Source organism: Saccostrea cucullata, unplaced genomic scaffold (assembly GCF_032062105.1).
Source record: "Saccostrea cucullata isolate Sc308-1 unplaced genomic scaffold, CSIRO_AGI_Scuc_v1 ctg3969, whole genome shotgun sequence".
Taxonomy (NCBI): Eukaryota; Metazoa; Mollusca; class Bivalvia; order Ostreida; family Ostreidae; genus Saccostrea; species Saccostrea cuccullata.
The window spans coordinates 3,166-27,918 of NW_026931880.1; the positions used below are offsets into that span (position 1 = coordinate 3,166).

General features: G+C 35.7%; 1 pseudogene; it reads left to right on the plus strand.

Moving 5' to 3' along the window:
- The first annotated feature begins 4,160 nt into the window (after positions 1 to 4,160).
- On the plus strand, positions 4,161 to 13,761 carry LOC134233882 (uncharacterized; annotated as a pseudogene).
- Positions 13,762 to 24,753: the final 10,992 nt, after the last annotated feature.

The following is a 24,753-nucleotide window of genomic DNA, read 5'->3' on the forward strand; positions in this document are numbered from 1 at the left end:
GACGTAAGGATCGACTCCTTAGTACGCAACTCTAGAGCAGACGCTCTAACCACCGCGCCACTTTTCCTCAAGATAAATGAAAGTTGTCATTGGTCATTTGCAAAATTATTTTGATAAAAAACATTCCGATTGTAAACACAAGACTAGTACTCTGAAGTCGATATCAAAAAGATGCTGGAGTTTCTGATTGACAATATTTTTGTGGTTTTGTAAACCAGGTTTTCCAACAGTCCATTGGAATTTCCATGGATACTGTAACGTTTCAGGGTTCAATGATTCGGTTGCTCTGCCTTCTATTAAAGGGATAAATCAAATAACTATTAATCTTCTCTATCAAGGATTTTGATTAGTATTATTTACAACGTCCAATTCTGACCTGGAGCACCTGCGCTTCCTAGCTGAGTCAAATAATATTTAACCACTTGCAATACAACCAACAAAGTCTCGAAAGCCTTATCCAGGCACGTAAGACTTGTTGAGCAAGTTTTTATTCCTCACTTTAGCTTTATTCAGACACCTCTCAACTTCTGTCTGGAACTGACTAGCAACTATCACATCGCTGCTTATATACCCTAAACTGTCACGTGATCTCTGAGGATCGAGAGGGTGAACTAAACAGGAAGTACTCATCACAAAGCTTCCGGAGGACAGAACGGGATATTAATTGATTTTGATTAAGAATTTCGTTTCAATACCAATCGCGCTTCGTTATTAGCAGACCTATTTTTATATTCATATGAAGCAGAATTTGTCCAAAATCTTTTACCTGAAAAGAAAAAAAATCTTCCTGTGGCCTTCAACTCGACATTTAGATATATCGACGACGTATTGTCAATTAACAATAGTCATTTTCATTTTTATGTCGATACGATATATCTCGGTAAGCTTGAAATGAAAGATACCACAGACTATTACACATCTATTTCGTATTTAGATATTTTACCTGAAAAGGACATTAATAATGGTAATCTATAAACCCAAGCTTTATGACAAACGAGATGACTTTTAACTTTTCAATTGTCATCTTCCCTGACTTATGGAGCAATATCCCTTCATACGAAGTTTAGATTTCTCAGTTGATTCGATACGCAAGAGCATGCTCTACGTCTGACAAACAAGTTGCTGATACAAAAATATCAGCAGTCTCGTTTCAAGTTTCCATGGTCGTTACAATGACCTTGTCCGCAAATACAATTCAATATAAGTTCAAATACTGACTAAGATTTTTCATGCTTATGGTTTAGCCATTATTTACACACTGAATTGTAGACGGATTTTCCGTTATTTCCCAATCAAAACAAGGAGCATACAGCAGGTGTGACCGTTCGGAGGGAAAGCTCACTCTTCATAGCACCTGATCCCACCTCTGATGTTTCGGAGGTCCGTGTTTGTTCTGCTCCTATTTTGTATCATTTATGGACTCTTGAGACTGAAAACTGTTCATTATATCTATATTTATTTCAAAACAAGATTATTTGAGTGTATATTGTTTAACACCCCTCTTGAGAATTTTTCACTCATATGGAGACGCCACCACTTGCCGGTGGAGAGCTGCAAAATTTGTCCTATGCTCGGCACTCAGGCCATTGAGCAGGGAGGGATCTTTTAAGTGTCAGCACCTACTGCATAGATTCATAATTAGATAGTACCTAGCAAAATGATATTACTTTACACGCAAATGACCTAGACACGATACAAGACTCAATATTTTTGGATTCTCCTTCATGATCTGGATATCCGATGTGCGCATGAAAAAATCACTAAGATGCAAACGAAGTATTGAATAATTTACATTGAAAATACAAACTATAAAGATGTATTTCGAGGGTTGATCCAAAAGTAATGTCACTGTCTCCATATCTTTTATATTTTGCATTATATCATCAAATATAATATACCAAAATTTGCACAAATATAAATCTAACAAAACTTGAATTTTTCATTTAATAATGTTAAATAGAATTTATTTTATGGATGTTTAAAACATAGAACATATGTGGTGTCGCCGCGTCACAACCGAACGTCGTAAATTAAAGTGTACTTTTTTCTAGAATAAAAAAGACAAAAACATTTAAAAGCATCTTTTAAAAGCGCCTAATGGCCTAATATTTTAAAAGACAACAATTTACATCATTTTCTAGTCATAAATTGAAAATTATATGACATCATTGCTATTTTTTAATAAAAAAAATATCGCTGTTTTACCCCGATGCATTGAAAAAAGGACATGTCGACAAGGTAAAAAAAACCCACAACAAACTGTAATTTTTCCTTCAAAATGGAGAAATCGCCAGTAGAGACAGTTACGTTGATTCATCAGACTCACAGGGGAAAGAATGTAAATAAGAGACTTGTTTAGATGTTTTCAGCGATTTCGGGTTGGTGATGGGTCATTGGATGTTCAGTAGTTGACAAGAAGACCGAAAGATAGGAGGGCGGACGGAAGCGTTCAGTGGTACGTGACGTTGTCAAAAAAGACAGACGGTTAGAGCGATAAGTGGAATTTCAAGTTGTTACCGTCTTCCTTGGAAGACGGTATTGTATAGTTGAAGTTTTTTACAGTCTTCGGACTATGCACTTCCTCTCTTTTGTGATTGGTAGAAAATGCATGATGAGAAAATTTTCAATTATTTTATTGGTTGAAATGCTGTTCAAGGCAAGGGAGATAACTTTTTGATGATCTAATTTTCGTACGACTTAACAATTTTGCAAGATTTTCAATCTTAAAAAAAAATGACAAAACGAACAACAAAATCAGCAGTAATTAATTCCTAATAATATGATTTTTTGTATAGCAAAAAATAAAAAGATCTCTTTAACTTCATTATAAATAAAATTTGATTTTTATTGCTTGCAGGCTTTACAATTTGTTATTATTCTTTTCCCCTTTCTTGTTTGAAGAAGGAAATGGAATCAGCCGAGGTTTGCCGAAAGCTCTCGGCGAGTCAAAGTTTACGGAGATGACCGAGCGACAACCGTGGTAGGGCTAATGCCAGTAAAGAGCTAATGTAGAAATACAAAATCAAGAAATTCAAAAGAATTATACGGCCTGATAGGTGTAGATCAGTTTACAGTTTAAGATTGTTGCTAAAGACGGGAAGCTTTTTAAAAAAGCTCTACTTGTTCTTTTACCACTGTTCAAAGAATTATGACAGAGGAATTAATCATGAAAAGAGTGAGTGTACGATGGGTACCAAGTTTTCTTTAGAAAAGTGAAATTTCTGAACGCGTTCGTGAATCTCAAATATTTTTAATGAAACGAAGGGGATGCGTTTAAGCAGTGACGTATAACAAGGAGACTGCCGACTCCTTTGGAACGTTTCGGATTTTTTCACACTGCTTTTTAATATCGAAGGTTCCGAATGAAATTGATGTTGCTTTTTTCGCAGCGCCCCCACAGGGAGTCATAGAAAAGGTAAACAATATGGCGATTAACGTTATTTTGTAACTTCGCTATGGGGGAAAAACACTGCTGGTTGCAACAACTCGAATGAAAAAACAAAAGTACTGATAACTCAGATAAGTTATTTCGCATTTCCAAAGGATCCCGAATGGAGAGCCAAGTTGATAGCTGCCATGAACAGAAGTGATAAGTCATACTAAATTTAAAGGTTGCATTGACCCATTTACCACTTATGGTTCCCAAATGAGACATCATTTCCTCTGGCAAGATGATGTCATTCTAGAGACCATTTTTTCAGAGACGATTACAGCTTTATTGGGTAAAACTGGCAATGAGACAGAGTGCTCCTCTAAAATTTCTTCTTCAAATATTGCCTTCAAATAGTGATGAACCATAGGCGCTTGGTTTCAGGATGGTGTATTTTGTGTATTATGTGTTTTTTCTAGGTGTGTCTGAATACCCTCATTAAAATAAAAATAAAAATTTGCTGAAATTAGCACGTTTTAAAAATTCATTATTTACGGTTTATAAAAAGAGTAAAGGAGCGTCACTCTCCATATTGAAAATCAGGGGGTACCTCGGTTCACATTTAATTTTCATCTACATGTACATTTTTCCTACCGGTGTCGGGTGAGATCTAGCTTCATAGTCTCGTTTTCCCCAGACTCTCGCTCTCGAGACTTTGCCCGAGCGAGAGTCTGGTCTGATTCCTATTTAATTTTTGTAACCAGTAGAGGTCGCTAAACCGGCTAACAAGATGGCGACTCCCATGAAAATACATGTGAGAAGTTACATTTTAAACAAAAATATGTGCGTTTTTTGTTCCTTGCAAAGCAGACAGAGGTATTTTATTATAAAACCAGATAAAAGTAAAGGCGCAGCCTCTGACTTTTTAAAGAATACAGATGTTAGCATCGAAGAGAATGTATCAGCCAATGAAAATCCATACCGATTTCTCGGTAAGCCTCGATCTGAAATTACAAAAATTAAATAGGAATCAGACCAGACTCTCTCTCGGGCAAAGTCTCGAGAGCGAGAGTCTGGGGAAAACGAGACTACTAGCTTCAAAAATGATTGAATGACTACTCACTATCATCTGTTGACCTACATATGCCGTTTTAAACATGCAGTGAACCGAAACGTCCTCGATTCTTGCACCTGTTTATCGAAAGCAACGGAAATGTAGAGGCGTTCCAGAATTACATTGAAAATCTAGAGAAGTCAGAAACCTCGCCAAACTTGTTCTCTCTAGATTTTCTTAGACTGGTACCCTGACATTGGTTAACGGGCGCAAGCGCCCTAAAAAACCAATTCCTAGCGGCAGCGACTGGAATCAAGGGCAGAGAACTAGTGCTATAGATTTTCCATGTAATTCCGGAACACCTCTACATTTTTCATCGGATACTGCAAGCCATGTTCTTCCAAACTGGAAAGAGTGAATATGTACAGTGCATTAATTATGTGTGCTTTAAGTTGGTTTGGAGATCAAAAATATTTACATAGAATGTGAAGATTCGGAAAAGAGACATATTTATACCCTTTTTGAAATACTTGATGTGTTTTTCGTTTAATTGTATTTTGTTTTACGTCCCATTCGAGAATTTTTCACTCATGTAGCGAGTCACCATATACCGGTGAAGGGCTTCAAAATTTGACCTTTTCTTGACACTCAGGACCATTGAGCAGTGAGGGTTCTTTATCGTGCCAACGCCTGTCGTGCAAAGGACCTCGGTTTTTAATGTCTCATCTGAAGGACCTAACTGATGTGTTTTTCGAAAAAACAAAACAAAACATATACTCAAAGTGAATCAACACTTTTCAAATGAACAGCATGGATCTAATGATCCTTAAAGGGTCGCAATGAAATAGCACAGTATGTGCCTGACAAAAAGTCACATCAGTGAGGAGCGAACTGTTTCTTTTAGCAGAAACAGACACTGGATAGGTGGCAGAGGATAGTTTTTTTTTGCAATCAAAACGTTTCACTGACGGTTTACTTAATATTGAGCTGCTTTTAAAATGTGCATTGAAAAATTTTCCCTCTACGTGTAATAATAGTATGGTGTAGTCCCTTGATGAATTTGAAGCTTTTAGGAATAAAACATTACACAATGAGCCCTAAAGATGGCGCAGGGACAATCTCAAAATTTCATGTGAATCAAGCCTATTTTCACTATTTCGCCGCAGCCGCAACTGCTTCCAGGCCCGTACTAATGACCTAAGCTACCACACAAATTGCAGAATAACATTTGTACATACCAATGAACAGCAAGAGATGATGGCTCAACCACCTCGTTTTAAAGCTACAATTCATCCTATGAACCCACCCCGCTTTTCTGGTGAAATACCGGTAGAGTCAGTTTTGAGCATAGTTTCGTATTTCTAGTCCATATCCCATATGCAGTAGTAGTGACAATAAAGTGTCATATTTCAATAAAATATACAAGGCCACCAATTCCCTCCAAATGCACCCATGAAATATTCTAGCAATAAAATTACCTATAATATGCATTCAAACCTCAGGTTTCTCTATTTTTTGACCGGTACTTTTTTCGAAACTATCCTCTGCCACCATACAACGCGTCTATTCAATTAGGCCATTCCAAGTCTTTTTTCTATGTTTAGCGTCCACCCATCTTTCAAAAACACACCTTCCTAGTCGCTGAAAACACACAGAACAAAAAAGAAAGACTTTATAGTCGTACAAGTGATATCATTCAAAGGATTTGATTTCAAGAATTAATTTTTTTCTCTTTTTTTTGATCTATATTTTAGCAAAATGCTCAAAATATGCCAAATATGAAAAACTGTAGACAAATAATTACAAGAGATGACAGAATTCAAAGATTTTGACCAGAATAATCAATATCGGGTCTCCTGATTTTGTTTATTTTTTCCGATATTGGGTGTCAAAAACCAAGGCGCACGCGGACGCGAAACATAGAAAAGACTTGGAATAGCCTTATATGCAAGTCCTTATCTGTCTAATGAATTAAAATTAACATTTTTATTAATAAGTATGGAGCACCAAATGACATACTTCAAAAATTGAAGATATCTTTAATTATAGACTGTTGTCTAAGAAGATATAAGCTTATGTACGTAACAATTCAATTAAATTAAGCTCACCAAATAATTAAGAAATTACATTTTCCAAATTATGACAAGAATAAATTCAATTGAGGTTTTATCTATTAATCTATCTAGTTCATGCGTAGAGAAGTTGAATTAAGTTAAAGATCTTTTCTTATGATCTTTTCCTTTTTTATTTCAAAAATTTAATTGGTGAACTTCAATTCAATAATATTTAACATCCCAAAATATTGGTTTGCGCAATTACTAGTACTCCTTTTTAAACAATTTGTTATTAATTTTTATTTACTGAGTACATAAATATATATTTTCATTAATAGTTTACTTTTAAATTGACCATCCATAGATGCAAGACACAAACTAACCTATTTTTGTTTGGTTAATTAGATAAACAGGTAGACAACAGGATGCCCCCGCAGTGTTCATGGTGTAGGGTATGATGTCATCATGCAGTTAATTCAGCCGTATTTTTACCGTCATCATCATGTTGTGTGCGATAACTATTTTACAAGTCCAGTTCTTTGTAATGCACTTTTTGCATCAGATACCTACATGAGTGGCACTATAAGAATTTGCAGGGAGGATGTGCCACGTTCACTTCGCGGACTGAAATTAAAAAGAAGGTGGTCGGTTGTAAAACAGAGTGGCCCCATTATGACACTGTGTTACGGAGATCGGAAAACGGTGACATTTATCACATATTCTCACATAATCCATCCATATGCGCTTATTTGATGTCGCAAGCAATTAATTTAGCAATATTCTTTTACGCATTTGTAAATGTTGTACTATTTTGTTAGTGATATGTCTGGTTACAAAAATTCACATTGATCACTTAACAAAGCGAAACATTTTAAAAACGTAAATTATAGAAATGATAACGTAAATTAAACATATTTCAATAAGATATTTCAATAACTTTTTCGCTAGTTATATTTCCTAAATTACATTTAATAGGAAAAGTAAAAGGCTGAAATTCAAAGGGCGTACAGGGAGCGCAAAAAGTTAAAAGAAGGAGAGGCCTACATAGAAAGAGAAAGGAACAGGGCAATAGCATATTATATACCAAGAAAGAAACTGAGACAAGACGTCAGAAAATAGAAAGTATGTGAAGAAACACAGAGAAAATAAATCGATTATCAACAATCGATCACAGAATGAGAGCAATTCATATGCAGTGTTCAAATGAAGTTCATCAACAACAAACATTTTCCGAACAAAAAGAAAGCTCATAGACGAAACAGAATCAGTAGAGCAACTGCAATGTGCAGGAAAAAAAATGGAAAACTTGAAAATGAAAATCTGCATTTACAAAGAAGATTCAAAACAGTCTCAAAGAGATTTGAAAGGTTGGTAAATAAAAGTTTGCACAAAAAGAGAAATGATCGTAGTGACTCACTGAACGAAATTGGGAAGAATGACGTTTCCTCTAGTAGTAGAAGAGTTGTAGTCACTCCCAGAAAACGCACACATCAGGAGCTCAGGGACAATTCTGTAACTCCACGCAAGATTCCAAAGGTTATCAAGAACAAGTTGCTTTTTGCAAATGTTATCTTTCACGAAATAACCGAAGCTTACCGTAATAATAACGAATAGGGAAAATCAATCATATCTAGAATCAATTCAGGGAAAATACTTTCAAAATATAGAATGAAAAAGGTACTACGGGAGTTAAAACGGGAATAAGAAGACATTCCTTCAAAAATACATCCAAGAATCTTGATGTTCGGAGAAGCAAGAGGAGCAGCTTTCAAAATGAACAGATACGCAGAGAGGTGTGTCTGTTTCTAGAGAGAGGACAGTAGTCGAATTATGCCGGGGAAAAACGACAAAGTTAAATTGAACTAGTGCTAATTGTAACGGGAACCGTTACAGATGTTCCCCAAACGCTCCCCAACTCCCTCTTGGTGCCATATTCCCTGTGAGCTTCATTAAATACGACAAATTTTGCGCATTTTTGTACTTAAACAACGTTTTCCCAGAAGGATACCGATTATTCAAATTTTAGCATTGCACCCGTGCGCATTTGAATGCATGCGCATTATGACCATATCATCTTGTCTACACTTTTTATAATTATATTTTGATATACTATATATTAAAGCATTCAGTCCATAAATATTCAAAATCACTCATTCAAGTGTATTTTTAATTTCACTATTTCCAAATGCCATATCAAGTTTCAGCCAATCAGATTGCAGCACACGTGCATGCGCGTGATTTCTTGAATTTTTTTTTGTATATCATATTGCAGAATATCCTAATGTATAACTATGTTTTAAATTTCATAGCATTTCGTCAAAAAACAAAGGGGATGTAGCCATTTAAAGTTTCAGCCAATCAGATTGCAGCACACGTGCATGCGCGTAATTTCTTGAAATTTTTTTGAAATCATATTGCAGGGTATTTTAAAGTATGACTATGTTTTAAATTTCAAAGCATTTCATCAAAAAACAAAGAAGATATAGCCTTGTAAAGTTTCAGCCAATCAGATTGCAGCACACATGCATGCGCGTGATTTCTTGAAATTTTTTTGAAATCATATTGCAGGGTATTCTAAAGTATGAATATGATTTAAATTTCAAAGCATTTCATCAAAAAACAAAGAAGATATAGCCTTTTAAAGTTTCAGCCAATCAGATTGCAGCACACGTGCATGCGCGTAATTTCTTGATTTTTTTTGAAATCATATTGCAGGGTATTCTAAAGTATGACTATGTTTTAAATTTCAAAGCATTTCATCAAAAAACAAAGAAGATATAGCCTTTTAAAGTTTCAGCCAATCAGATTGCAGCACACGTGCATGCGCGTGATTTCTTGAATTCTTTTAAATATCATATTGCAGGGTATACTTAAGTATGACTATGTTTTAAATTTCAAAGCATTTCATCAAAAAACAAAGAAGATATAGCCTTTTAAAGTTTCAGCCAATCAGATTGCAGCACACGTGCATGCACGTGATTTTTTGAAATTTTTTTGATATCATATTGTAGAATATTCTAGTTCATGATTATTTTCAAATTTTCAAAGCATTTCGTCAAAAAACAAAAGAGATATTGAGATTTTTGTTTCAGCCAATCAGAGCTCAGCGCACGTGCATGCGCGTGAGTTCGTGCTAATTTGACCATGTCATATTATCTACACTATTAATATATCCTCATATAAAGAGTTTCAAAGCATTTCATCGAAAAATGTAAAAGTTATGGCCATATTAAGTATATCAGTCATTTCTCTCACTTCACGCGCCCGCACGTGCAGGCGTATGCGCGCAAAATGACCTTCGTTCCGCACACCTACACTACACACCCATTAACCCTAAAAAGGTTTTAACTTAGTTTGGTGAACAGTTTCTGAGAACACTTCCGGACAAAAAAGTACCGGAGAAGAAATAAGAAGAAAAAAGAATAATAATAATAACTAGTGCTAATTGTAACGGGGACCGTTACAGATGTTCCCCAAACGCTCCCCAACTCCCTTTTGGTGGCATATTCCCTGTAATCTATATTAAATAAGAAATACTTTATGGAATTTAGACTTAATCAAGGTCTTCCCAGAAAAATACAAAATATATTTAAAAATAGGCATTGCACGTGTGTTCATGTGCGTAACGACCATATTATCTTGTCTACACTATCTAAAATTTTAATATACTTAATATCAAAGCATTTGATCCAAAAGTATTAAAAAATATAGTCATTCCAGTGTATTTTTAATTTTACTCATTTCACGTGCACGCACGTGCATAATGACTATACCTTCTTGTAGGAGTCCCTTATATTTATCTATGTTCTAAATCCCATCGTGTTTGGTTGAAAAACAAGGGAGTGATAGCCATTTGAAGTTTCAGCCAATCAGATTGCAACACACATGCATGCGCGAGATTTCATAAATTTTTATCGTTATCGTATTGAAGGATATCCTAATGCATGACTATGTTTTAAATTTCAAAGCATTTCGTCGAAAAACAAAGGAGATATAGCCATATAAAGTTACAGCCAATCAGATTGCAGCACACGTGCATGTGCGTGATTTCATGAATTTTCTTCTGTATCATATTTTAGGATATCCTAATGCATGGCTATGATTTAAATTTCAAAGCATTTCGTCGAAAAACAAAGGAGATATAGCCATTTAAAGTTACAGCCAATCAGATTGCAGCACGCGCGCATGCGTATGCTTTCATGAAAATTTTTATATATCATGCTGTAGATCTTCATAATGTAGGACTATGTTCAAAATTTCAAAAGATTATGACAAGAAACAAGAAAGATATTGAGACTTTAGTTTCAGCCAATCAGAGCGAAGCGCACGTGCATGCGCGTGAGATCTTACTATTTTGACCATGTCATCTTGTCTATACTACTAATGTATTCTTACATTATGAGTTTCAAAAAAATTCATCAAAAAAAAGAAAAGTTACAGCAGTATCCATTATATTGGTCATTTCACATGTTGCACGTGCGCGCTCTTGCAAGCACGTGCGCGCAAAATGACCTTCGTTCGGCAATTCTATATAACATGTCTACTGACCCTAAAAACATTTTACCCTAGTCGGATGTGTAGTTTACAAGATCACTCGTGGACAAAATTTTCCCAGGAAAAATAATAATAATAATAAGAAACAGAGTAAAAACAATATGTTCCCCAACTTCGTTTGGGGAACATAATAAGAAACAGAGTAAAAACAATATGTTCCCAAACTCCGTTTGGGGAACATAATGAGGGACACGTCCAAAAACGAGTTTTAAATGACAGTATGTCGTATTTGTGTCCGAAGTACAATGCAGAAGCTTCGAAAAAGATATCGCTTTCTACCTTTTGTAGGATGCGCCCAAGTCATATCACACTGACAAGATATATTAGCAGGAATAAATGCCTATGCCAGAAACATCGGAACATGGCATTGGCACTTAGGGCCATGAAAACTGCAGGGGCAGAAGTTCCACTTAATCCTGATGAATTCAAAAGGCGTCTTGATTGTACAGACAACCTTGCCAACGTAAGCATTAGAGAAAATAGATAAAATTGCCTCAGTGGCAAATGGTTAAAATACCTGATGGCAAAATGAAGACCAATATTGTGGAAACAAATTTTACGAAGGAAAAATTTGTAAGTGTCATACAGAAGCAGACAGCGGAATTCAATGATCATGTTGAGCGTGTAAAAGAACTAAACATTGAAATATTTGAAAGAGAATCTTCTGGATGTTCACATAATAATCCAAATGGATTTTGCCGAAAACTGCATATGCAACTCTGCAGATGAGGTACAGAGTGCCTATTGGAACTCCAGTACTGTTGCTTCACACACTGTTGTATTTTACTACAAAACACAACAAACTTTGAGACATCAGAATCTTGTGTTCATTTCAGATGATCTTGGGCATAATATCGGATCTGTCTACGGAATTCTAAAGAAATTCTTGCCCGAGGTACAAAAGGAAGTTGGTGACTTTAAGCGAGTCCATTACTGAAACTAATAGTTCTAGTTCCCAGTATAGGAACAAGTCGTTATTCTACATCATTTCTGACCATGATATGCTGTTTGGAATACCAGCATGCTGGAATTTCTTCGAAACTGGCCATGGCAAGGGTCCCTGTGCTGGCTGGTACATGTATTGGAGGAACGGCAAAACGTAAGGCCGATTTGGCGGTAAACAAGGAAAGTTTTCTATTCAAGATGCAAAAGATTTCTATGAAAAAGTCCAGACACTGCATAAGAGTGCCATGTATGTATTTTTGTCAGCAGGAGAGGCTCAGTGCGCTCGAAATGAAATCACTAAAATTAACAAAACAATGGTTCCAGTTAAGGAGACATTACAAATCCATTATGTTTTTGGTGTGTCCAAGGGACTTGTAAAAACTAGAATAACACCCTGCTATTTTTCCGAGTGTTTAAGGGGGATTCTACATAACTATACTGTGGCCACACTTATAAAACTACATCCAGCTATCCAAAAAACATATGAAAAGCGTAGAAGCAGAGGGTATGCGTGAAACTGTTGAAAATCAGAATTATGGTAAAAACAACGGTAGTCAGGATAACAATGGACATCGTGACAACTTCGATGATGTTAGTCGAGCAAGCAAAGATAAACCTCAAGAAGAAATACCTAAGACAGATGAGCTTCTCAAAGAAGGTGACTGGGTGTCTGTATTATATGAAAGAAAATGGTTCGTTGGAAAAATAATAAGAATTGACAGTTCCGATGATGAGTTTGAAGTGAAGTTTCTACGGCAGTCTCGCCACAAGAAGGAAGGAAAACCAACATTTAAATGGCCAACACCAGATGATATTCTTGACGTATGAGCAAAGAATATTATAAGCACAAAATTTTCGACCCCATTATCGTAGGAAGAAGTGTTTGTTACTTTTTTTTTTTTTTACAAAAGCTAGAGTATTTGGGTTTATCAAAGATAAAAGACATCGATAAATAAAATTTTGTGACTCTTGAAAAGAATCATTCGTTCACTATTGTGAAAATAAAGGAAAAATAATGCTACCATGTATGTAATTTACGTTATAAACATAAATGACAGTAGAATTTTGAAGAAAAGAAATAAATAATATTTTTTTTGCAATTCATTTGTATTTTAACTCGCTGAATAACAACCAAAGGAATAAATACAATTTCAGAATTTTTTTTATATTTTTCCTTCAGAAGCTTACAATTTGTAATTTACGTTATCAGTACGTTTCTTCGGATCAATCGTTGTTAAGTTTTACATATTTCCTCTTCGGAACACCTAGTGTATTTTCCACAATTCACAAAATTGATGATTATGTGTTGACCAAAGGGTTTTATATTAACTTTACGTAAAAAATGAAAGTAAATTTGAGAGCGGTGCCGAATTTGAAAGTTTATGTTTATTTCAAAGGTTTTGCTTGTTTCAATTCGGTATAATAAATAATTCATTGCATGAATGTTCGGGAAACATGAAGACTTACTCAGCCAAGAAATATCATATTCCCCTCGGGCGAAGCCCTCGGGGAGTATGATATTTCTTGGCTGAATAAGTCTTCATATTTCCCTCACTATCATGCAATAAATGTATAATAGTTTCATTCTGCATTCTTTTTCTCAATACTCTCTTATCATGAAACATTGTTCATATATACTGTAACTTCACAGCATTATTTCCACACAAAATGCGAGGGGTGTAAAAGTTGATGTTCCTGACAACAAGATTGGCGATGTCGACTTGTCGGATAGATCGCTTGAATTATATGACCCTGAACGTCAAATCCAAGAAGAAAATCCTTAATTATTTTCTCCTGAGAATTTTATATAATTATGTAAAAAAAATTGACTCGACTGAATAATATAACGTTTATAAAATTTTGCCTCTGAAAGAAAGGGAAACATTTCGATCTGAATTTCACATCGGTCTTGTACATATTATTGAAATACAGAATTTAAAATATTCAATAATTTTTTAAGTGTTCTTATACACAGAATTATATTTAATTAAACATCGTTTTAGTCAATGCCTATTTCATTTATCGACAAAACAGGGGACTATGCATCGAAATGAGCCAGATAGATTTGTACATGATATGAATGGGCCTTGTCAGGGATTTCCGCCATGAAAAACGTCAGACCAGAAGGTCAAGTCTCTGCCCTTTGGACAGATTGAGAGACAGGCATTTCATTGAACTAATGGATGGTAGATCTCTTACTTATTTTTGGTTTATTATTATAAGAAATTAAAGGCCACGATCAATCAATGTACATGCATTTAAAGTAAATATATAACTGCTAAATTGACTATTTATACACCTGCTACATTGAATATCAATAACAAATTCAGATTCATTAATGTCTTATAATACAACATTTTTAGAGGGGGTGGGGTGGGGGAATTCTTAAAAAAATTCAACTTTGCTTTTTTTCAGTTGAGGAAGGGAGAGAAAAATCTGCATAGGCTGCAAAATCAAAGTACGTGGTGCGTTTCTTGTAAGGTTGGACTTTGTCTGAAAGACACTACACCGTGAGGAATTTAAATGGAGATGAAGGAAAAAAGAAATAAAATATATACTGTAGAGCTAACAATGTTTGGGTTTTTTTTATTCATCAAGAGCATAACAAATTATCGATACTTATACTTGAATCCACACTTTTCAAATGTAATGTCCCTTGGCCGCCATCTTTGGGGAAAACCCGGCCACAGAATACTCACAGTAGCCTTTAAAGTTTTCTTTCCCTTTTGACCTTTTGGTTGACCCCGCAAACGGACATAACTATTCCAAAGTGTGGATTAGACTATTAAATTTAATAAGTCAATTTAAATTCGTTTTCGATATCTTTAAATTGCATCATCATTGGAATTTTTACCAGAAGTTGATATTAAATTATCATTTATATCGGACTCTCTGCTTTGCATCAAACTGGAATTATTTACATCTAATTTGTACATTACCCTGCATTATGATTATATTCTATAATCTGATTTTTCACTTGCCATTGACTTTGGATCAATTTTAAAACTGATTCCTCTGCTTCAGCGTCACATATTGGTTTCTGCGAGAAACACGTAGGCCATCTGTAAGTATGTGTTCACAATTTTACCATTTTTTATGATTCCTTACAGCTCTATTTTGCCTGTTAATTTTTTTCCCTGAATAAACAGCCATATAGTATTGGAAAACAGACTTTGCCATCTTGGAAATGAAATTATTGAGAAAAAGAGCTGTATTACTATTCAAGCTCAAACTTCAATAAAACAATACAAAATAGGAGCAGAGCAAACACGGACCTCCAAATCTCGGCAAATGCTGAAAATGATATTGAAAACAGGTTCATTTGTTATCTTCTGCCAAGATAAAGATATGAGCGCATTCTTCGATGAAAAATATACGTTACTCACGAACACTTCTTTTATTTATAATACCCCCACTTTAAAAGTGGGAGGGTATATAGTAAGATTCGTGATGTCCCTCCGTCCGTTACGCATTGGGGTACCCATCTTTTATCCGCAACTCCTCTCATACCAGTGGATGAAATTTGATGAGACTTTCACAGAATCTTTATTACATATTGCCATTGTACACCTCCTATTTTACTTTTTAATCCGATTTACATTTTGGGTTTCCCTTTTCAAAACATAAACACTGTTATTATATTCATATGGGAGGCGGGAGGGGGGGGGGTTATCATTTAATGAGCTCACAGTACCTCCAAGTTTATTAGACGTGGCTGTTCAACACTGTTCTGTCGCCCGCGTGGCTTAGTGATTAGAGTGGCTGATCTAGAGTAGCGAATTAAGGTGCCAATCCTTACGTCTTGGGTTCGAATTCCACTGTGGGACGTGGAGAGTGGTCCTTCGAATGAGACCGTAAAAACTGAGGTCCCGTGTCGCAGTAGGTGCTGGCACGCAGAAAAGATCCCTCATATCAGTGCTCAATGGCCCTGAGTGCTGAGTATAGGAAAAATTTGTAGCTCTCCTCCGGCAAGTGGCAGCGTCCCCATATGAGTGAAAAATTCTCGAAAGAGACATTAAACAGCATATAATCAATCAACAGTTATCGATAATTCCTTTTATCGGCCGTATTTGTAAAATTTTTAAGAAAATGGAAAAATGACGCTAGTGTTGACGTCATTAAGATAAAATTTATTAATACCAATTGCCCATCAGGGCTTACAATATACAAGAAGAAATTCAAAATTGGTAGTAGCAACTAACAAAAGTTAAATGATGATACAGCAGTTGGGGATTACAACATATATAATCAACATACTGTAAATATAAAGCTTTTTTTTATTATTAGAGTATAAACATTATTTCTCTTTTGTATTTATTTGTTTCTTTGTTTAACACTGCATAATTTGCTATTTCTTATTTTAAAGATATTGATTAAAAAATTACCCAGCTTGATAAGCAACATGTCATTTTCATTAGACATAATCCATAAAAATTTTTCTTTATTTGTTAAAGTATAGAAATTTTTATTACTTTTAGCAATAATATTAAAAAAGTCATCTCTATCATGTTTATATAATGGACATTCAATCAGTGAGTGTATCTCATCTTCCACACAGTTAATGTCGCACATTCTACAAATTCTTTCATTATACAGACTGTGGCCAAAAGTATTCGCACGATGATGTCGGTCATTTTGTTTTTCGAAAATACTCCCCTGTAATCAAACGTGTTTAAGTAATTTCTGGTTTGCACAAATAAATTGTTCTATGCAAAAAAAATGCAGCCAAATATTTCATGTTTTATGTAAGATTAATAAAAATGAAGAAAAGAAGGTATTACCTTAATATTTTATGATGTACCCACGGGCCTGTGGAACTCGGCGTACTCGTTTTGGAAGTGATGCATACAGGTTTTGAACATATTCTACAGTAAATGATGTCCAAATTTCAAAAATTTTGTTATACAGTTCATTAACTGATTTTATGTTATAAATATGACTTTGAAGCTTTCTTTTAATTGTTATCCATATATTTTCTATTGGATTCAAATCCGGCGACTGTGCAGGCCCCTCCAGTGTTGGGATACTGTTGTTAGCTTTGTAATTGGTGGAAATATGAGAACGATGAACGGGTGCATTGTTATCCATAAACAGATATTTATGATCGGGAAAGTGCCTTGCTACCACAGGCCACAATTATTTTCCAAAATATCTATGTTTTTTCCGAATTTATGTTGCCATTCACTCTACAAAGTGTACCAACGCCTTGATATGTACCGGTAATGGTTCCCCAGATCATGACGCTAATTTTCTTACTAGTTTCAGGGGAAATGCAGTCCGGCGGCCAAGATTCGTCACTTTTTCTCCATATATATATTCTATCATCATTTCTAATGACAATTTGACTTTCGTCAAAAAAAAAATATTTTTTTCCAGTCATTCTCAACGATCCAGTTTCTTCTACACGCACACCACCACACACGTTTCACGCTACACGGATCCGTATTTTCTTTTACACATGCACACATCTTTCGTAACCATTGCTTCTCAAACAACGCCAGATAGTATTTTCTGTGACACATTAGCATTATTATTTTCGTTGTACTTCCTTGTTACGTCCGATAAAGGCTTTTTTCTATCCAACCGAGTCTGTGTAACAAGTCCCCGTGTAGCGCGTTCATCCACTAATTTTCTGCGTCCAGTCCTATGTTTATTTTTAATGGAACCATATCTCCTAAATTTTTTCCACACACTATACACAGCTGTTTAGGTATTTTCAAGAAATTTGAAACTTCACCAAAACTTTTACCATCCTGTATCAATGTAACGATGTTTTCTTTACAGCCCTGATTAAGTTCAGATGAGTTCCGACCCATGTTTTCTCCTCTTACCAAGACTCGGTAAAACAGAAATGCAGACGAAAACAATAATATTACGTCACTTTTAATGGTCTAGACTTTCTAAATACATATCTTCGGTGATGGGTTGCATTGTGCATATACAAAGAGAGACAAACCCGCAGTGTAACACACGCGATAAACATGTTTAAAATATCTGCAAAGTATGAAGAAATTCCGTGCAGCGGTTTATGAGGGGTCGCGCTGACAAAATGTTCATCTGTATATTCAAGGTATGTCCTAAATATCTGCAAAGTTTGACGAAATTCTGTGCAATGGTTTATGAGGAGTTGCGCTGACAAACTGTTCATCTCTATATAAAAGGAATGGCCAAAACCTAAGTTTTTAGTGCGGAAATTCCCGGAAAAAATAATGGAATAGGAATTTCCTGGTAATATGCACATCTACATATTGTGTCCTAAATATCTGCAAAGTTTGACGAAATTCTGTGCAGCGGTTTATGAGGAGTTGCGCTGACAAACTGTTCATCTCTATATTCAAGGTATGGCCAAATGCCTAAGTTAAAAAGTGCGGAAATTCCCGGAAAAAATAATGGAATAGGAATTTCCTGGTAATATGCACATCTACATATTGTGTCCTAAATATCTGCAAAGTTTGACGAAATTCTGTGCAGCGGTTTATGAGGAGTTGCGCTGACAAACTGTTCATCTCTATATTCAAGGTATGGCCAAATGCCTAAGTTAAAAAGTGCGAAAATATCTGGAAAAAGTAATGGAATCGGAATTTCCTGGTAATATGCACATCTACACATTGTGTCCTAAATACCTGCAAAGTTGACGAAATTCTGTGCAGCGGTTTATGAGGAGTTGCGCTGACAAACTGTTCATCTCTATATTCAAGGTACATTGTATGGCCAAATGCCTAAGTTAAAAATGCGGAAATTCCCGGAAAAAATAATGGAATCGGAATTTCCTGGTAATATTCACATCTACACATTGTGTCCTAAATACCTGCAAAGTTTGACGAAATTCTGTGCAGTGATTTATGAGGAGTTGCGCTGACAAAAAAAAAAGGACTGACTGACACTCTGACACACTGACGGACTGGTCAAAAACATTATACCTCACGCAACTAGTTGCGTGGGGTATAATGTCCACAGTCTGTACATTGGCAAGCCAGAAAATGCGTCATTATAACCCCCGCTTGAAAAGTGGGAGGGTATATAGCGATTGGGGTGTTTGTCCGTCTGTCTCTAACCATATGGGTTTCATTGGCAAGGTCACCTGTGAAAGGACTATGGCTATCTCTAAATGACAATGACCGGGTTTTGTTTATTGTTTGCGGCATTGTGTTAACAGGTGCGATATAACCCTCGCTAGCTTGAGAAGCGCATGCCGCATGATCTAGATCCGGATGGAAGCAACACGTGCTATTCCCTGAGAAGGTTTGTAAACATGGTAAATATAAGCAAATGATGTTAGGGGAAAGGCAGTATACAAATGTATGTATGAAAACATTAATATTAACATAATATTATTCAAATACAAGGCATAAATATATATAACAAGATTCATTCCTGCCACACTCCTCCTTCTTAAGATATAAATGATTACATCATTTATTCAAAAATTAAACTTGTAATAATGTATAAAATATAATGTGATATGGCAGGAATTAAAATTAAATTGAAAAACAAAGGTTAAAAAATCATTATAACAGTTAACATAAACTTCAAATGAATGCACACAGTCACTATATAGTTTTATTATCTTTATTACTGAGTTCCGCCACGGATGGGACTGACTGATTACCCCAAAGTCGATTTGTGATTATTACTGCAATGCCTTCCCGGACCTCTGGGATCACTTCCTGGTCCCTGGCGTTGGTCTCTTCCCGCACAAGGCATCCTGTATGAGATAAAGCTGCTTCATTCCTCCGTAACCTTGCTTGTTCATCACGGAAACGTTTTCTTGCGGCTGAGATTGGGGCCAGAGGCATGGTTCCCTGCCCTGGATCCTTATAAGTGATATTCCGGACATACTGTCCTAACGGATGGATGTCTCTCAAATGTTTTAGTCTCGCATGCCGACTGACTTGATTTCTTCTGCGACTTGCGTATCTGCAACTTTCTACCCCGCAGTGGAAGATTTCAATGTAGGGCTGATGAATTTCTCGCCAGTGTCCTTTACAGGTTCGCCAGCCCGACAGCACAGTGGTCTGCGGGGCACACCATCCCGCCTTCCTGCCACGCAGGTCGGATATCATCTAATTCCTCCATTTCTTCTTGCGTCACAAAAATTTCCAAATTATCCATAGGGTAACCTGAAAAAACAGTTGTAGAAAAATATTAGATTTTTTTTTTTCAAAATAAATCAATTATTCCAAGGTAATACCAGAGTATAGGAATAGGGCGCCAACAGTCCAGCTGTTTTATTAATATTCCAACTCTTTTAAAATAATAGATTAAAAAAATTTCCAAATGATAATTACACAAATTTTAAATTAAAAATTATTGCAGATAATATTTTGAAAAAAAAAATGGTACTTTCAAATTACAGATAATTTTTGAAAAGTTCACTTTTCTGAAATAAATGTGAATAATGTTATGGTGAGTAGATCTCCCTGGGTTTAATTGATGTCCCAGTTCTTGTTTTTACAGGAGATCTTTGATCAGGTTGCACCAAAGGACTTTTTATTAGTGGTTCTGCTGTTTCGCTCAAGGTTCCATCAGAAGTTTGATTTTCGTTATCTTCCAACCAATTGACTGGAGGTTGTCCTCCTTTTAATGGTTTCAAATGATCCACATGGACAATTATGGGGGTACTTTCTGAATTTAACTGTATCTCATAAGTAACATCTGAAATTTTCTGAATATTGAGATATGGACCCGTCCAACCTTGACCTAATTTATTTGACTTCTTCAAACCCATTCACTTGGTTCAAATTCTCTTGGTTTTTAACCCTTTCTCATAATAATGTATCTGTCTGTCTCTGAGAAGCGATACCCAAATTTTGATATGCAAATTCAAATGCATTGTTCATTGATACTTCTAACCACTTTACATACGTTGAAGGACACAGTTTCCCAGGATTTGCTGGTGGTATCCCAACCATGATATCTAATGGGCATGAAATTTCCATACCCAACATGAGCAAGTTTGGAGTACACTTTGTACTTACGTGAGGGGTTGCACGATATACCAACATGAGGTAGGGTAAATGGTCATCCAGATCATCTTTATTTTCATTTACAATAGCAGACAACATGGCAATCAGAGTTTTGTCAACAAGGCCATAAGATTGTGGTCTATATGGAGTGGTTCTAGTTTTCTCAATGCCTAAAAGTTTACAAAGCTCAGAAATAATTCACTTTCGAATTCTCTCCCCTGATCAGTATGAATCTGATTTGGAACACCAAAACGTGAAAAAAATTCAGTAGCAAGTTTGTCAGCAACTATAAGTGCATTATGATCAGACACAGCGTATGCTTCTTTCCATTTTGAAAAATAGTCACCTACAACAATGATATACTCATTTCCATTACTGGTTGTTGGTAACCATCTAAAATATTTATTGCAATTCTGTCTAATGGTTTTGTAGATTGAAGTAAAGAAGACTGAAGTGGAGATTTTCCAAACCCTGGACCTGGTTTTCTACGTGCACAAAGATCACATGATTGACACCATACCGGTAATTATCCCCTCGCGCAACTAGTTGCGGATCACATGATTGACACCATACCGGTAATTATCCCCTCGCGCAACTAGTTGCGGAGGGGATATAGCATCGCGAATGTGCGTATGTGTGTGTGTTAGTGTGTGTGTTCGTTTCACCTTGTGGGCAAGATTGACAGAGAACCTTTGCATTAACCATTCTCGGCGTTTACATACTTGTGTAGCAGTACAAAAGGACGAAGTCTATTCATTTTCAAGTTCATTGGTGAAATATTTCTTCAGATATCCGTGTTTTCACTGCCTCGAAACCCTTACATTTTATGTACGAGTTAACAATAATCATTTGTGGGCAAGATTTACAAAAAACCTTTGCATTAACCACTCTCAGCATTTACATACTTCTGTAGTAGTATAGTAGGACAAAGCCTATTCATTTTCAAGTTTATTGGTGAAATCTTTCTTCAGAAATCGCGTTTTACTGCCTCGAAACCCTGACATTTTATGTACGAGTTGACAATAATCATTTCCGCTTGGGAACCAGTTTCAAAGCCGTGTCGAGAGTGCGGGAACCAGATTAAAAGCCGTCTGCAAAGCCGTCTGAGGCTCGCCGAGATCGTCAGGTAATAAATATGGTGTATTTTCATATTTTTGTGATTATCAGACACTGACAATTTGTTTATGTATTTACCACACGTGTCTGTTTATTGCTGTGCGTATCAGACAAATGAGAATACTCAAAATTTACCACATACATGTATGTCTGTTAGAAATACGACATTTATTCACGAGGCGCACGTAGTTCTTAATTCTTGAAAGACAAAATTTCCAATACCGGTATATTGTCATTTTTCATTGCGAAAAAGTTGCTTCCGTGAAATTCCTTTGATGTATCTTGCATGCAGCTGTGAGGTATGTTCATAATATGTCCATCCGCGAGGGGATGCTCCGCTTAGCGGTACCCTTGTTTAACATCATTTGACAAGCCAGGCCAATAGAACCTTCTTTTGACAGATTCTTACGTTTTATCCCTTCCTAAATGACCTGAAATTCTTGAATTGTGCAGGGATTCTAAAATCTTTTCTCTCATAGTTTGAGGGGCAACAATCTGAAAACTGATATGATCTTGTGGATCTTTTTCACTCACTCTATAAAATTTCATCGGACCTAATTTCAAACTCTTCCCATATTTGACATAAAGTTCGAATTTCATGGGAAAATGAACCAATGGTTTATCTGTTTGGTTTAGTAATTTGTTCAGTTTTTGGTTTGAATTACCAATGTTTTTGTCATCATTTTGGCATTCTTGTATTTGTTCAGGACCAAATTTCAACCCAATTTGATACTTCAGGAGTACGGTCATCAGCTTGGACAGGATATATTCCCTGATCAAAATGCTTAGATTCTTCTTTAATGAATTCTCCTTTTTCCGCCTCAACCTCCAAAGTCAAATTTTTACTACCTAAATTTGCATTTTGAAATTTTGAGTCACAACCGGGGCAATTTTCTCCAGTACATTTACGTTTGACTGGAATTCTTGACAACCCATCAGCATTTCCATGCTGTGTACCTTGACGATGTTCTATGTGAAAATCAAACATGTCAATAACGCTTATCCACCGAGCAATCATTCCCTCAGGATTTTTGAAATTTTAAAGCCATTTGAGTGAAGCATGATCAGTTCTTATCAACATTTTTTGACTAAACAAATAATTTATGAAATGTTTCAAAAAACTTCAATAGCCAAAAGTTCTTTGTGGGTAGTACAGTATTTTCTTTGAGAATTTTGTAAGGACACACTGGCATATGCTATAACTCTTTCTTCTCCATCTTGGATTTGCGATAACACACCACCCAACCCTGTATCACTGGCATCTGTGTCAAGTATGAATTTTAGGGCTGGGACGAGATATCGATATATCGTGATATATGTGAGGACGATACACATATCGATTCATTTGAAAAAATATAGAAATATCGTCCAAAAAAATCTCACTTCTGTTTTTCTTTGTTTATTTAACATTTGGGGATTAATATATAAAATAATTAAGTTAAATATAAATATATATATGTGAAATAAATAATAATTAACACCACTTGAGTAAAATATTTTTGTTTTACAACATATAAACAACTGTTTTGAATAAATTATTCTCATTTGCAAGAAATAATTTGTTAATTGCAATGCAAAAAAAGATTTTTAAGCAATTAAACATATCGTGATATATATCGTATCGTGGCTCAAATATCGTGATACGTATCGGTATAGAAAAAGTTGTATCGTCCCAGCCCTAATGAATTTACCATTTGCATCAGGGTAGGCCAAAATTGGGGTAGAGATCAATAATGTCTTCAGCTCATCAAAAGCCTTTTGACAATTTATCATCCCATTTAAACCTTTTGTTTTTCCTTGTAAGGTGACTCAATGGAGATGCTCCGGTGGAAAAATTTGGAATAAATTCTCGGTAATAACCAGCTGTACCTAAAATGATCTGATTTCAGTAACATTTGTTGGAATAAGCCAATTTTGAACTGCATTTGTTTTCTCTTGATCACAGCTGATTCCAGCTTTTGAAATTCTGGTGTAAGGGCGGGGCTCTATTGATCATATAGTGAAAATGCATTAATTCTTTGAAAATCTTCTCTGCTTCTGGGTATTAATAAACTAAGAAAGAGTGCCTCTTCAAAAATTGTGAATTTTATGTCCCAGGGTCAGGGGTTCTGGTGTTAGGGCGGGACTCTATTGATCATATAATGAAAATGCATCAATTCTTTGAAAATCTTCTTCTCTGCTCCTGAGTATTAAGTAAACTTACTAAGTACATAGTTATGATGAGAAAGAGTGCCTCTTCCCAAATTGTGAATTTTATGACCCTAGGGTCAGGGGTTCTGGTGTTAGGGCGGGGCTCTATTGATCATATAATGAAAATGCATCAATTCTTTGAAAATCTTCTTCTCTGCTCCTGAGTATTAAATAAACTTACTAAGTATATAGTTATGATGAGCAAGAGTGCCTCTTCCAAAATTGTGTATTTTATGGCCCCAGGGTCAGGGGTTCTGGTGATAGGGCGGGGCTCTATTGATTATATAGTGAAAATGCATTTATTCTTTGAAAATCTTCTTCTCTGCTTCTGGGTATTAAATAGACTAACTAAGTACATAGTTATGATGAGCAAGAGTGCCTCTTCAAAAATCGTGAATTTTATGGCCCCAGGGTCAGGGTTACTGGTATTAGGGCGGGGCTCTATTGATTATGTAGTGAAAATGCAGTAATTCTTTGAAAATCTTTTCCATTGCTTCTGGGTTT